Source organism: Phyllobates terribilis, unplaced genomic scaffold, assembly GCF_046119375.1.
Source record: "Phyllobates terribilis strain yellow unplaced genomic scaffold, ASM4611937v1 Scaffold_245__1_contigs__length_2953440, whole genome shotgun sequence".
Taxonomy (NCBI): domain Eukaryota; kingdom Metazoa; phylum Chordata; class Amphibia; order Anura; family Dendrobatidae; genus Phyllobates; species Phyllobates terribilis.
Window position 1 is genome coordinate 2,356,447 of NW_027363005.1, and position 17,099 is coordinate 2,373,545.

Here is a 17,099-nt window from a genome sequence, read left to right on the forward strand (position 1 = left end):
CAATCACCGATTTGGGTGCCACATTTAAATAGCGGCCGCGACCAATCACAGATCTTGCAGAGAAATTTAAACACTGCGGGCAGCGTTGGCAACCAATCAGCACAGCAGTGTTTAACTTTAGCGGCAAGATCAGTGATTGGTCGCGGCCGAAGACCAATCATCGAATCGTATTGGTGAGGACCGGGGAGCGTCGCTGCCTGTGCGGCTACTTCCGCTCCGAGAACCCGGGACATGAGCGACTGCTCGCAGCAGAAGTATCCCGACCTGCAGCGCCGCTCCACGGTCCTCCCTTCCGCATGGAGGTCAGCGGCGCCGGCGGTTGGGGTCCTTCTGCTGCTACCGGCCGGGAGATGAGCGCCTCGCGCCGGTCATCTCCCGGCTGCATCTCCGTCCCGCAGATGAGCCGCTAACGGCCGCCATCTTTTTTCAGAAATCCCGCGGCGCTGATTGGCCGCTGCCAGACCAATGAGCGACGCGGGATTTCCAGGACAGACAGACAGACAGACAGACAGACAGACAGACGGGATAAGACGATTATATATATATATATATAGATGTATCAGTAAGTGTAACCTAAAAGTGTGTCCTCCACCCTTACCCACTACATGGTTCCCCCTATCTTTGGTCCCCCCCCATCTCCTTTATCCCGGCTGGGGCAGCACCCTGGTGCATATAAGCCCCCCACAGGACAGGAGTGGTGTAGTGTTGAGTTCTGAGGCTGGGTCCCGTGTGGTGCTCCATCCTTACCTCGGAGAGGAGATACCACACCTCGGTCTGAGGTGCAGTACCCATGTGGCGACTGAACCCTCAGGGGTGCCACAGTTCCAACCGATTCATATAGAAACTACACTTTTAGATATCTGCCTAATTGTTTCTAAGCATGGCTTTGAAAGAAGGGGCATGGCTTTGAATTAAGGGGCATGGCTCTGAAGGAAGGGGCATTGCTTTGAAAGAAGGGGCATTGCTTTGAAAGAAGGGGCATGGCTTTGAAGAAGGGGCATGGCTTTGAAAGAAGGGGCATTGCTTTGAAAGAAGCGGCATGGCTTTGAGGAAGGGGCATGGCTTTGAAAGAAGGGGCATTGCTTTGAAAGAAGGGGCATGACTTTGAAGAAGGGGCATGGCTTTGAAGAATGGGCATGGCTTTGAAAGAAGGGGCATGGCTTTGAAAGAAGGGGCATGGCTTTGAAAGAAGGGACATTGCTTTGAAAGAAGGGGCATGGCTTTGAAGAAGGGGCATGGCTTTGAAAGAAGGGGCATGGCTTTGAGGAAGGGGCATGGCTTTGAAAGAAGGGGCATTGCTTTGAAAGAAGGGGCATGACTTTGAAGAAGGGGCATGGCTTTGAAAGAAGGGGCATGGCTTTGAAAGAAGGGGCATTGCTTTGAAAGAAGGGGCATGGCTTTGAAGAAGGGGCATTGCTTTGAAAGAAGGGGCATGGCTTTGAAAGAAGGGGCATGGCTTTGAATAAGGGGCATGGCTTTGAAAGAAGGGGCATGGCTTTGAAAGAAGGGGCATGGATTTGAAAGAAGGGGCATGGTTTTGAAAGAAGGGGCATTGCTTTGAAAGAAGGGGCATGGCTTTGAAAGAAGGGGCATGGCTTTGAATAAGGGGCATGGCTTTGAAAGAAGGGGCATGGCTTTGAAAGAAGGGGCATGGATTTGAAAGAAGGGGCATGGTTTTGAAAGAAGGGGTATTGCTTTGAAAGATGGGCATGGCTTTGACAGAAGGGGCATGGCTTTGACAGAAGGGGCATTGCTTTGAAAGAAGGGGCATGGCTTTGAAAGAAGGGGCATGGATTTGAAAGAAGGGGCATGGTTTTGAAAGATAGGGCATGGCTTTGACAGAAGGGGCATGGCTTTGACAGAAGGGGCATGGCTTTAAATACAACAGCATGCACTAAATTGCTTGAAAATTGGGGGGCAAAAAAAGTGATGCAAGGCAAGCCAGCAAAAGAGTCTAAAGTATGACACATTTTCTCATTTACATGTCCATATTTAACCACGTACATGGAAAAAATGGCCCTGGTGTCAGCAGTGTTTGTTCCGTGTGTCATCAGTGTTCGGTCTGTGTGTCCGTTTTTCCCATCAATGTTTGACGGATGGATAAATAAATCCTTGAATTACAGAGCTTCTCCTATTCTTTGCCATCCGGGTGCTGAATGTTTTTGCACAGACCCATAGACTTGTATCGGCTCTTTTCATCTGTGATATCGGAAAAAGACAGACAGATGCACAACAATCAGACACAATCCGTGTGGCAGGTATGTTTTACCGGACGCACTGCATAGATTACATAGGAAAGTGTGTCTGGCCTTCTATTAGGTTTTTTTTTAGTTATGGATGACAAATGGACGCTGTACGGATCAAAAATGGCCTTTTTTTCCCCTGAACACAAAGCATTGTGCTTGTGTGAATTTGCACTTCGGCAGGCAATTGTGCCCTGAGCCTATATGAAGGCGTTTTGTGCGCTGCCGCCAAAATGCAACATTCAGTTGGACGCAGCAATATTTTATGTGTGAATACTGTTTAATACAGATTTTAGCATTTCCCTTTTTCTGAAAATGCGTCGGGCCTCATGCAGAAACAAACTTTTTGTCGAAACGGACAGTGATACCCATTACAACCAATCAGAGCTCTTCTTTTATTGTCCTGGTAAAATGAAACGTGGCATCTGGTTGGCTGTCATGGAGAACACTGACACATTCTGAAACTTAGTGCCGATTCTTCCACACTTCATGCCACACGTACAGTGTAAAAACTGATCGTCTGAATGGTCTCTTTACAGGAGCTGTTGCCTATGATGGCACAGAGAGGCATTGCACCAAACATCCATACCTTTTGCAATCTCGCTAGGGCATGCCGTAAAGAAAAAGATGGTTTACAGCTCCTGGAAGACATGGCGGTAATGACATTGCTGGTTTACATAGTTTATTTAGTGTCTTTTTTTTTTACTCCTACTTGATAAAGTCTAGAAAATAATGTCATTTTTAAACTGATTTGCCTTTTTATAGAAAACAAGTGACAAGGATCTTTTTGCATATCTGATCGGTAACTTGTTTTACAGTATTGTGGATTCCATCCAAATATCAATGTATACAGCACATTGATTAATGCGGCCATAAAGAGGTTAGATGACGTCTACTTGACCAATATTCTGCGGGACATGAGGAACAGAAACGTGGCTCCTAATGAAGTGGTGGTCCGTCAGCTGGAGTCTGCAGCACAGTACCCACTAAACTTTGATAAAGTGAGTATACGATCTGATAAAACCAATAATGGAGGCTGGTGAAGAGGAGGGAATTCGCCTCCATATCGGTAAAAATGTGTTGTTTTTTATCAAAATGGAAACTTGTATTCGGTAAAAATACTCCACACCACACACCATCAACCAAGAAGTCCAATAACTAGTAATAGATTAGAAACAAGCGTTTGAAGACTTTTCCTGTTGTGAACATGATCCTTTAAGTTAAAGGGAACCTGTCACATTGGATAACGCTATTAACCTGCTGATGTAGGGTTAATCTGCAGGGTAATACCATTAGGAAGTGCTTGGCCACTATACTGAATGTGCAGCACATGGGAGTAAATGAACTTTATTCCTCCCGTGAGCCGCCGGCTTTCAGTCATGCAGGGCGTGCCTTTATTCACCACTCCATACAATGTGAGCAGTGGCAGTAAGCACGCCCTGGAACTTCCACTGACAGGTGGCTCTGCACTGATGCACTGTAGAGCTAGCTGTCAGTCAAAGGGCTGGGGCGTGCTTACAACCATTGCTTACTGTGTACAGATTGGTGACAAAAGGCACACCTGCATGACTGAAAGCTGGCGACTCACAGGAGGAATAAAGTTAATTTTCTCCCTTGTGCTCATTCTGGGGATGGCAGCCAGTCACCTTCCTAACGCTATTAACCTGGAGATTAGCCCGATGTCTGCAGATAAGTCATGACTAAGGGTGAACTGTCACCTGAAACGCGTTGACGTCGCATTCCTTCTGGCTGTAATGCTGACCTTGTACTCTGTTACGCACTTTGTGTGAAAAAGAGCCTATTCACGGTTCGTTGAGCTGGATTATCTTCATTTTATGATTCCCTTTAAAATGACTAGCAATTTGTATATAACAAAAAATATATAACAGGATGGAGGAATAAAGGGGCTGTCCGAAACGGATGACTTTATTTCGACACCTGCACACTCACTGAATGGATCAGTTACATGTTCAAGGCCCCAAGAGTGACGAAATAATGTTAAAATATCACATTATTTATCCCACAGCTGTGACAGATGCAGAGATTGCCTGTCAAACAGGCAATCTCTGCATGTATCACAGCTGTCTAACAGCCGTGACACTTGCAGGCGCAGCGACATTAAAAGAAATGCTAAGCACACCAAAATACTCGGCGAGCACACGAGCATGCTCACAGAAAGAGTTAATGAAACCTACTCGCTCATCACTAGTACTGACATGAAAGGAGTTAACATATCATTGCTACTGCACTGTGAATGCCGTAACAAGACCAAAGCATTAATGGCAAATTGTGTGTGTTCTTTTTTTCTTTTTTTTTTCATGTTTCACCCCACAACATTTACAGCGCCTTTCCACTGAACCTTTCCGTCAACCTTCCCACATTTTTTCATGTTACACCCATGAACTTAAAGTATTTTATTGGGATTTTATGTGATTTACCAACACTAAGTAGCAAGTATTTGTGAAGTGTAAAGGAATTGATACATGGTTTTAGAATTACTTTTAAAAATATAAATCTGAATATTGTGATGTGCATTTGTATTCAGCCCCCCTGAGTCAATACTTTGTAGGACCACCTTTTGCTGCAATTACTGCTGCAAGTCTTTTGGGGTCTGCCTCTACCAGCTTTGCACATCTAGCTCTTAAGGGTTTTTATCAGAAATAAGCCAGAAATGGGCCAGAAGTGACCAGAAGGTACGAGTGACCATCTACTAATTGTGCTTAGTTTCTCTTTCTCAATCAAATATAGATTGGGAAGGGAAAAGAGGAAAAGATGGATATGGATCACAGGTTAGCCAGAGAAGCTTTAATCAGAGTTGCTCAGAATGTTACACTGTTATTCATTGGTATAATCAATTTCCCTATCCACCTATACTATCAGAACACGGGACTCGGTCCCTGACGCGCGTTTCGCCGGTATACCGGCTTTTTCTAAGGGCCTCATTGGGCTAATTTAGGTGTATAATATACAGCCATGACCCAATAATTAGGGGCTGGGTTAGGCATTTCTAATACTATTTTATCCACCTCACTACGGACCGGGTTTTGTGGGTCACCATTTGGAAGCTGGTGACCCTGTATGCATTTATTAATGCACGTTTTGCACAAATGTATCTATTTTAATAGTAATTTTCAATAAACGTTATATTTTATTTTCCATTCACATCTTTTCCTCTTTTCCCTTCCCAGTCTATACTCGATATAATTATGGTGGTGTACACCAGTGAATGGTAGTCTAATGAGATATGATCCTCTTTTCTTTCTCTTTCTCATTCACACTTAAACCTTCATTATACTTACATACGCCCTTAGTTTCTTGGCACCACTAAACCTTACTCTCCTTCGCTGTCCTCAAACCCCAGCACCCTCTAACCAAATAATCATCTCTCCTTCCCTCTTACCTCCCCACCTGACCTCATCTGCAGACCTGCTCCTCAAGCTCAGATCTATCCTAACAAAACATAAAACAAGCCAGACACTCTCCTTCTCCCACCTGCTCTCCCTCTCTCTGCTTCTCCTCACTGCTGGCGACATATCTCCCAATCCTGGACCCAAACAGCTCACACCTCCCACCAATACCCCCTCCTATCGCTTCCAACCAACTGCAAACTACCGCAACCTCTCCTACTTAAAACCCGTGCCGCTGATGCCCACCCACCCTGCTCCCTCTCTTTGGAGCACTCTGGAACGCCCGCTATGTCTGCAACAAGCTCCATTTTGTCCACGACCTCTTTACCTCTCGTTATCTCTTTTTCCTGGGCATCACAGAGACATGGTTGACACCCTCCGACACTGCCTCCCCTGCTGCGCTGTGTTACAGTGGCCTCCACTTCACCCACACTCCTCGCCCTGGTAATAGACATGGCGAAGGAGTGGGTCTTCTCCTTTCTACCAACTGCACCTTTAGCCCTTTCCCACCTCTACCCTCCCTTACTCTCCCTTCTTTTGAAGTCCACTCTGTCCTCATCTACTCTCCTTCCAAGTAGCTGTCATATACTGACCTCCAGGCCCAGTCACTGCCTTTATTGACCAATTCTCCACCTGGCTTCTTTACTTTCTCTCTGCTGACATTGCACAATCATCATGGGCGATTTCAACATCCCCACTGACACTCGCCAGTCAAAAGCATCCAAATTCCTGTCGCTTACTTCATCCTTTGGACTTACTCAGTGGTCCTCCTCAGCCACCCACACAGACGGAACACACTAGACCTCATTTTCTTCACCCAACTCTGCTCCCTATCTAACCTCACAACCTCCCCCCTACCCCTATCTGACCACCGTCTACTCACTTTCTCATCCCTGTCCTCCTCACCTGTCACACATGTCCAGCAACTAGCACACCCCCTCAGAAACCTTGCATATCTAGACACTCACACACTCTCTGACTCTGTTCTACCACTGACATCCATATCTTTACTCCACGACACTGTCAGCACCACTGCTTTCTACAATGCCACTCTCGCATCAGCTATTGACTCAGTCGCCCCTCTTGTGCATGGCAGAGTGCGACAAGTCAATAGGCAACCCTGGCACAACACCCTCACTAAACCGCTTCGGCAAGCGTCCAGGGTTGCGGAACGGCGTTGGAAGAAAAAACAATCGCAAGATGACTTCACTGCATTCAAACAACAACACTCGCATTCAAATCAGCCCTCGCCTCTGTTAGGCAGGCCTACTTCACAACCCTCATATCTTCCTTATCCTACAACCTCAAACAGTTATTCAACACTTTTAACTCTCTCCTCCGCCCACCACTGTCCCCTCCGACCTCCGTCATCTCTGCTGAGGAGTTCGCCACACACTTCAAAAACAAGATTGACCAAACACGGCAAATCTTTACTATCCGACCACCACAACCCCTTTGTTTCCCAGACCATTGCCCTTCCCCCATAACCTCCCTTTTCAACATCATGGAAGGAGACCTCACTCGTCTCCTTTCCAAATCACATCTCACCACTTGTGCACTCGACCCCATCCCATCCCCCCCAACCTCACCCCCACACTCATCCCATCCCTAACCCATCTTTTCAACCTATCACTAACTTCTGGTACCTTCCACCCTGCCTTCAAACATGCCACAATCACTCCCATTCTCAAAAAGCCATCTCTCAACCCAACCGCCTTGTCCAGCTACCGCCCCATATCACTTCTCCCATTTGCCTCCAAACTCCTTGAGCAACACGTTCACGCTGAACTTTCCTCTCACTTCTCATCTATCTCTCTTCAATAACCAACAATCTGGTTTCCGCCACCACCATTCCACCAAAACTGCCCTTACAAAAATTACTAATGACTTTCTTACAGATAAAAGCTAACAGACAATTCACTGTACTGTTTCTTCTTGACCTGTCCTCTGCCTTCGACACAGTTGACCACTGCCTCCTACTGCAGATCGTCTCTTCCTTTGGAGTCAAAGACCCTGCCCTATCCTGGATCTCCTCATACCTTTCCAACCGCACATTTAGCGTCTCCCACTCCCACACTACCTCCTCATCCCCCCACCTCTCTGTTGGAGTCCCTCAAGGTTCAGTCCTAGGACCCCTACTTTTCTCAATCTATACCCTTGGCCAGGGACAGCTCATAAAATCCCATGGCTTCCAGTCATGAAGAGCATGGTCAGTCATCCTTTTGATGAGGACACAGAAGTCTTGCCTGTTAGCAATCTGGCACGCATGGCTGAGTTTATGTTACGCTGCCTTTCCCCTGATCCTTGCTTTGTCCAAACTTTGGATGACAGTCCTTACTGGTTGGTGACACTTCTAAACCCACGCTACAAGGAGAACTTTCTGTCTCTTATTCCCTTGCAGGAGAGGCCTAATAAAATGGTGCAGTACGAGAAGGCTCTTGTTGCGGAATCATTTAAAAAATTCCCATCTGAAAACGCTGGCGGCAGAGGTCACAGTTCGTTTGACAACCAAGGAGTACAGGCGAGAGAGACACAAATTCAATCCAGCAGAGGCAGGGGAACACTGTCAAAGTTCTGGGACAGTTTTCTCAGACCCTCCCACCGCACAGGTCCTGAGGCACGGGGTACTCTCCCAAAGAGGGGAAAGTTTCGGAAGATGGTGAGGGAGTACCTTGCCGGCTGTGCCAACGTAGTCCTTGATTCCTCTGTGCCTTATAATTATTGAGTATCCAAGCTGGACTCGTGGCATGAACTGGCTCTATACACCTTGGAGGTCCTGGCCTGCCCTGCCGCTGTCAACTGAAAATGCTGACAGGCTGACTCATAAAAATTATCAAAGGCTGGTTTGGGCCAGACTTCTCAACATCACTGAATGATAGCAGCGTAACATAAACTCAAATACAGTGTCTTTTTTGGGGAGGTCTAACTGTATTCCCATGCACCTCTGTCTTCACACCCAGACATGGGTATACGCTTCCTGATTTTGTCTATTTGCTCTTGTCCTCCTCCTTCTCCTCATCCTTCACATCCTCCTCCATATCACTACCATATCACCGTATCTACGTCTCTTGCAAGGGGCATTGGAGTTCCTCCAAATTTTTGGCAGCCGTTGCATTCACTGCATAGGCAAAGAGTATGGGAGACCCACTTCCTAATAATGGGAACATTGTTTTCTGGAGGCCCTCCAACCTCTACATCTCTTGCAAGGGGCATTGGAGTGCCTCGTAATTTTTGGCAGCCTTTGCATTCACTGCATAGGCAAATAGTATTGGAGACCCACTCCTTTTTAATGGGAACATGTCATACTCATTACTGTAGCCCAGCTCCATGTGTCTTTAAATTGGTAATAGGGTTTTTTCTAAATTTTGGCAGCCGTTGGACTCACTGCATACCCTATAACTGGATAGGAGACCCTCTCCTTTCTAATGGGAACATGTCATTACTGTGGTCCAGCTCTATGTGTCTTTAAATTGTTAGTGGGGTTTTTCCCAAATTTTGGCGGCTGTTGGACTCACTGCATACCCTATAACTGTATAGCAGATCCTTAACCTTTCTAATGGGAACATGTCATTACTGTGGCCCAGCTCTATGTGTCTTTAAATTGTTAGTGGGGTTTTTCCCAAATTTTGGCAGCCCTTGCAGTCACAGCATGGGTATTACCACTATAGGAGACCCACTCCTTTATAATGGGAATATTTTTTTTTACTGAGACCCTCCTCTATGTCTCTTCAAAGAGGTATTGGGTTGCGTCCAAATTTTTGGCAGCCCTTGCAGTCACTGCATATGCAATAACAGTATAGGAGACCCACTCTTTAATAATGGGAACAACAAAGCATAGCCGACTGCTGGCCCTTTAAGAATAGTAAGGCAGTAAAAACAGTGTTTGTGACTTTCACAATCCCTCCTTCATAAATGAAACAGGATGTGTCTGATGATGTTTCACACACCACATGGCCAGATAAGGTTGTAAAATGTTAAAATGCCATTTCCCGGTGAATGCATTTGTCACGGTTGAAAGCAATGCAAAAATGAAAAAAAACGCATCAAAAACGCTATGTGTGAACATAGCCCAAGGTGTGAAGGAGCATTTTTGTTTTTGGTTATTTATTTTGCCTTATATACAAGTCATTACCCTGGAAAGAATGTTCCTTAACATATTTCCCAGGAAAATCCATTTTGGTTTAGTTTTTGTATGTTTTATTGTGAGTCTGTAAAAGTGGCGTAATACCTCTGACAACATTGTTGATATTATTGACCTGGGAGTCAGAAATGCTTCCAGGAGTCTTCCCCATGCTGTTCCCATGTCATTTTAGTACTGTTCCCATCGATTTGGGCAATTTTTAGGCCCTCTGCAGACCACCGGGGGGGGGGGCCGCCGAAAGAATGCTGGAGTTTCCCATAGACTTACATTGGGCTCGTTACTTGGACCGAGCACCTGAGTATTCCAATTTGCTTGACTTGAGCAGCGAGCACCCGAGCATTTTAGCGCTCGCTCGTCACTAGTTTTCAGCTATACCATTTCTATTTCCATTCAACTTTTTGATCGTGTTTTATTCCACTCTTTGTTTGGTGGTAAGATGAAAAAGAATAGTTTTTTTTTTTACAGTGTTCACTGAAGGCGTTAAGTAGTGTGATCGTTTTATAGGCCGTGGACGTGATGATAACAAATATGTGGACCTTTTTGGTTTATTTTAGTTTTTGTATGAATTTACCCATTTATTGATATAACATTATTTTCATTTTCTTTTCTGTTTATTTTTTGATTAGGTTTTTTTTTTTATATTTTTTCACATTCTTTTTTTTACTTTTTCATTTAGTCCCTCTATGGGACTAGCTTTTATTAGTATAATCGCTGTTATAAAGCATTGCAATGAATTCTACCTGTCAGTGTTACAGTGATAGAAGCCTCTGAGACCATGCTCCTAGCTCGGTCTAAGCAGGCCACCGTCGCTGGGATACCTGGAGGCGCGGGTTGTCATGACAACAGGATCACTGACTAAGGGCGTAACCAGAAACGCGTCGAGATTGCATCTCCGCTATCATGGACTTTTATATATTTTAATATTTTGCACCAATAAAGTGAGAATTATTTTTTATTGGAGACTTTTCCCACTTTCTCCTTATGTACACTGGCCGAGAGTCACGGCATTGTGGGTCTGAGCCCAGAAGATATGAGCAGCAGGATGGATTAAATGCATGGTGAGGCATATATTGTTTTTTTGTAAAGAATTGTCCAATCAGTCAGTAAGGATTTAGGGCCCTTTTACATGGCGATATTTTGCATCAGTATTTGTTAACAGACGCCAGGAGTGGATCCAAAACACAGAAGAGGTGAGAGTGGTTCAGATATTATTTTTCTCTGTGTTTGTTCCCCTCTGGTTTTTAGCTTACAAATACTAATGTAAATTACTGCCCAAAATACTCCCTGTGTGAATGAGGCGAGGAAGTGTCACGGGTGTGTTGCCACGAAGATCGTCACGAGTACACAGCCTGACTTCTCGCAGCTGACTTGTTGGTGCTTTGTGTTTTCTCGGCAGTGTAGGAGTTAATTCTCTCTCTCTCTGGGCTAGCTGAGGTCCAGCCTCGCCCAGCTGCAATCAATGCTTCTTTAGTGAGACTCCTTCATATTCCTGCAGGTCTGTTTGGGAGGTGTCGGTGAAAGCTTTTCATTCAGACTTACAGAGCGGATCGTGGTGTTTGGTGTTGCTGAGATAAGTGTATTTGGAAGTGTTTTTTCCCTTTCCTCGCTTTATCATTTATCTCCTTTCCCGTTGGTGTTCCCTCTGTTGTAGTTGTGTAGAAGTTGTATGCAAGGTGGTTTTGGTTTTTCCCTTGTACTGTCTCGTTCGTCTAAATACTGTGTGTGGGCATATTATTTCTGGTTCCCTATTGTTGTGATCGGGGTCCTTCTCAGGACTAGATTACTTAGGTGCAGGGATCCTCAGGAGGTAGGGGTTACGCTGGCGGCCTGGACCTCTGTACCTTTAACAGTACCTCCAGGTTGAGGGGTTAGTCAGGGTCCCAGCTTAGGGTCAGCTTAGGCCCCCTACCTCCAGTATTCTGTGACAGTGTGACATTTTCACCGACCCACTTAGTTTTCTTCAGCTACCATGGATCCAGTAGCCGGTCTAGCTCGGCAGTTGCAGAGTTTGTCCATGGGGCTGGCGGACGTTAAGTCCAAGGTTTTGCATCCTCTGGAGCAAGCCGGACCAGAACCTAAAGTAGCTCTCCCTGACAAGTTCACTGGGGGGCGGGACAAGTTTTTTGTTTTCCGGGAGGCATGCAAATTGTACTTTCGGCTGCGGCCTCGGTCATCGGGCAGTGAAGAACAAAGGGTGGGAATTGTCATCTCGCTCCTACAAGGGGACCCTCAATCTTGGGCGTTCTCTCTTCCCCCAAGCTCCCCGGTTCTCCAGTCAGTGGATAGGTTTTTCGCTGCTCTGGGACTCGTATATGATGACCCAGATCGGATCTCTCTTGCTGAGTCTAAGTTACGTAGGATTCAGCAGGGAGATCGTCCGGCGGAGGAATTCTGTTCGGAGTTCCGTAGGTGGGCCACGGACACCCAGTGGAATGACCCGGCTCTTAGGAGCCAGTTTTGTCATGGTTTATCCGACAAATTACAGGATGTGTTGGCACAGTATGACTCTCCCGCGTCACTGGAAGCCGCTATGGCCCTTGCTATTCGTGTTGACAGACGGCTTCGGGAGAGGTGCGGGATAACTCTACCCCCTGTAATGTCTCCACCTCCTACAAGGTCCCCTCATATGGTGGTTCCCCTGGTCAGTCCGGAGGAGCCTATGCAATTAGGAGGGACATCATTTCGGGGAAGGGGACCGGTGGTGTGCCATAAGACAGGAAGGTGTTTCCTCTGCGGGAAAAAGGGACATTTTATTGGGGGGTGTCCATCCCGTCCCTTGCAGAGTAAAGAGTCGTCGAAAAAACTGTTGATCCCAGGTTGTGTGGTGGACGGCAATCTGGGAGTAGGTATTTCGTCCCTAGGTTCGTCTCAGTTTCTCGTACCGGCGGAGGTGGTGGTGGGTACGAGAACTGAGAGGATATCTGTTCTTCTGGATAGTGGGGCCGGGGCTAATCTGGTTGATGCTCGGTTTGCCCGGGTTCAAGGTATGCGATTGAGTGAGTTGGCTAAACCCATCCCCATATTCTCGATCGATGCCAGGCCTCTCGGTCAGGGAAGTTTTTTGCAAGCTGTGCATGGTGTAAAACTTCAAGTGGGGGCAATACATAAAGAACTGTTGTCTTGCTACGTGTTGGAGGGTCTTCCCACTCCTATAGTGTTGGGCCTTCCTTGGTTAGCTAAGCATAACCCGGTTATTAATTGGCAAACCAGAGAGATAAGCCAATGGAGTAAATTCTGTAATAAAAACTGCATGAACACGGTCATCGGTGCGGTTACTCCTTGGGTCTTACCTCCATTTCTGGCGGACTTTGAGGATGTATTCTCGGAGAATGGGTGTCAGGAACTACCTCCTCATCGCGAATATGACTGTTCTGTAAAACTGCTCCCTGAGGCCAAGTTACCTAAAGCTAGGTTGTATAACCTTTCTGGTCCTGAGAGGCAGGCCATGAAGGATTATATTTCTGAAAGTCTGGCTAAGGGGCATATTAGACCTTCATCTTCACCGGTGGCCGCGGGGTTCTTCTTTGTTAAGAAGAAAGATGGAGGCCTACGCCCTTGCCTGGATTTCCGTGAACTTAATCGGATTACGGTCCGAGATCCGTATCCGCTCCCACTTATTCCCGATCTCTTTAATCAGATCGTGGGCGCCAAATGGTTCTCTAAGTTGGATCTCAGGGGGGCGTACAATCTGATTAGGATGAAGGAGGGGGATGAGTGGAAGACGGCTTTTAACACTCCGGAGGGGCATTATGAGAACCTTGTCATGCCATTCGGTCTGACTAATGCCCCGGCGGTGTTTCAACACTTTGTTAATGATATTTTTCGCCACCTGGTGGGACAGTTTGTTGTCATATATCTGGATGATATCTTAATTTACTCGCCGGATCTGGTGTCTCATCAGGAGCACGTTAGACAGGTGTTACAGATCTTGCGGGATAATAAACTGTATGCCAAGTGGGAAAAGTGTGTGTTCGCCGTACAGGAACTCCAGTTTTTAGGCTTCCTGGTTTCAGCGTCCGGTTTTCGTATGGACCCTGGGAAAGTGCGGGCAGTTCTTGAGTGGGATCGGCCGGAGAATCTTAAGGCACTACAACGTTTCCTGGGGTTTGCTAACTATTACCGGAAGTTCATTCGTAATTTCTCGTCCATGGTTAAGCCTCTCACAGACATGACTAAAAAGGGGACGGATTTTTCTAGGTGGTCTGACAAGGCTTGTCAAGCATTCTCCTCCTTGAAAAAATGTTTTGCCTCGGCACCCATACTCATTCAACCTGATGCGTCTCAGCCATTCTTTGTAGAGGTAGACGCTTCCGAGGTAGGGGTGGGAGCAGTATTGTCACAGGGTTCGTCCCCTGGTAAGTGGCATCCGTGCGCCTTTTTCTCTAAAAAGTTGTCGTCCGCTGAGAGGAATTACGATGTCGGCAATAGGGAACTCTTGGCCATTAAGTTAGCTTTTGAGGAGTGGCGCCATTTTTTGGAGGGGGCAGTTCATCCGGTCACCGTCATCACCGATCACAAGAACCTGCTATATCTGGAGTCCGCTAAACGTCTGAATCCCAGACAAGCTAGGTGGTCATTGTTTTTTACCAGGTTTAATTTCGTCGTTACATATCGTCCTGGGTCTAAAAATGTAAAGGCGGATGCCTTATCTCGCAGTTTCCCTGGGGCCGGGAATACGGACGACCCGATTCCTATTCTTCAGGAGGGGGTGGTGGTTTCGGCAGTATGCTCTGAGCTGGAGGAGGAGATATTGGAGGCTCAGGGGGACGCCCCTGTTGGACCTTCGGGGAGACTGTTCGTTCCAGATCAGTTGCGACAAAAGGTGATCGAGGCACACCATAACTCAGTTTTTGCAGGACACCCGGGGAGTAAAGCAACTGTGGATCTCCTCTCGCGTCGGTTTTGGTGGCCTAACTTACATAAAGAGGTGGTAACTTTTGTCGCGTCCTGTGGGGTTTGTGCGCGCTCTAAGACCTCACATACCCGTCCGTCTGGGGCCCTCTTACCTTTGAAGATCCCGGAGCGTCCTTGGACTCATCTGTCTATGGACTTTATTACGGACCTCCCTCCGTCTTCGGGTAAAACGGTCATACTCGTTGTAGTGGACAGGTTCAGCAAGATGGCACATTTTATCGCTCTTCCGGCTCTCCCTAATGCTAAAACTCTTGCGCAGGTGTTCATTGGGGAGATTGTGAGGCTTCACGGGGTACCCTCCGAGGTGGTGTCTGATCGGGGGTCTCAGTTTGTGTCCAAGTTCTGGAAGGCGTTTTGTGCTCGGCGGGGGATGCATTTGTCATTCTCGTCGGCTTTTCATCCTCAGACCAATGGTCAGACGGAACGTATGAACCAGAGCTTGGAGACATATCTTCGGTGTTTTGTGTCAGAGAACCAGGAGGACTGGGCTTCTTTCCTACCTCTGGCAGAGTTTGCTCTCAATAATAGGCGGAGCGAGTCCACTGGTAAGTCCCCGTTTTTTGGGGCATATGGTTTTCACCCCCAGTTTTGTACTTTCAGTAGGGGGGGCTCTTCGGGGGTTCCGGAGGAGGAACGATTTTCCTCATCTCTCGCTTCAGTATGGAGAGGGGTGCTGAAGAATCTGAATACTATGGGGAACCGATACAAACGTATGGCTGATAGGAGGAGAGTGTCTGGTCCGGACCTAAGTGTGAACGATCAGGTATGGTTGTCTACCAGGAATATTAAACTTAAGGTTCCCTCCTGGAAACTGGGTCCCAGGTTCATCGGGCCGTACAGAATCAGTTCTGTTATTAATCCGGTGGCATTCCGTCTTGACCTCCCCCCTACGTTTAAAATTCACAACGTGTTTCACAGATCATTGCTTAAGAGGTATGTGGCGCCGGTGGTACCGTCACCTTTACCTCCCCCTCCTGTGGTTGTCAATGGTAACTTGGAGTTCCAGGTATCGAGGGTCATTGATTCACGCTTTAATCGCCGGTCCCTTCAGTACTTGGTTCATTGGAAGGGGTATGGTCCTGAGGAGAGGATGTGGGTTCCTGCATCGGATATTAACGCAGACCGATTAGTTCGGGCCTTCCACTCGACTCACCCGGATAAACCTGGCCCTGAGGGTCCGGAGGCCCCTCGTAGAAGGGGGGGTACTGTCACGGGTGTGTTGCCACGAAGATCGTCACGAGTACACAGCCTGACTTCTCGCAGCTGACTTGTTGGTGCTTTGTGTTTTCTCGGCAGTGTAGGAGTTAATTCTCTCTCTCTCTGGGCTAGCTGAGGTCCAGCCTCGCCCAGCTGCAATCAATGCTTCTTTAGTGAGACTCCTTCATATTCCTGCAGGTCTGTTTGGGAGGTGTCGGTGAAAGCTTTTCATTCAGACTTACAGAGCGGATCGTGGTGTTTGGAGTTGCTGAGATAAGTGTATTTGGAAGTGTTTTTTCCCTTTCCTCGCTTTATCATTTATCTCCTTTCCCGTTGGTGTTCCCTCTGTTGTAGTTGTGTAGAAGTTGTATGCAAGGTGGTTTTGGTTTTTCCCTTGTACTGTCTCGTTCGTCTAAATACTGTGTGTGGGCATATTATTTCTGGTTCCCTATTGTTGTGATCGGGGTCCTTCTCAGGACTAGATTACTTAGGTGCAGGGATCCTCAGGAGGTAGGGGTTACGCTGGCGGCCTGGACCTCTGTACCTTTAACAGTACCTCCAGGTTGAGGGGTTAGTCAGGGTCCCAGCTTAGGGTCAGCTTAGGCCCCCTACCTCCAGTATTCTGTGACAGTGTGACAGGAAGCTGCTTGTAATACTGTAATATAAGTCCTTATTCTGAGGATGAGCGCTCACTTGCAGGTGCTGTGCTGTAATGCTTATCTTCTCTGCTCCATCATACTCCCCAGAGCAGGGGCGACCCCTGGGGCAAAACTGCGGCCGGCAGATGTCAGACGTGTCACTCAGTGATATGTGATGGAGCCCGACTCCCAAACAAAATCAGACAGAAGCATACAAAATAAATACATGAAGCATTGCAATTAGGTGTCAAATGTTCTCAACTTTATTTAAATTTACATGACACTGAACCATCACCTATCAGGATAAAGAAGATTCTGTGTAGCCTCTGTTCCTATAGACCATCTTGCTTGCAGCCTTCTCCATTGAAGACTACGGAAATTACACGAATAGATGAGTAATCTGCTTATACTGCTGTAATACAATTCTTTTATCCAATGATGAGAGCATGCGTCCAGGAGTTGTGCTGTAATGTTTGTCTCCTCTTCACCATCATCATCAGAGCAGGGGCGACCCCTGGGGCAAAATGTGCTTACTGGGATCTGTGCAGCCGGCAGATGT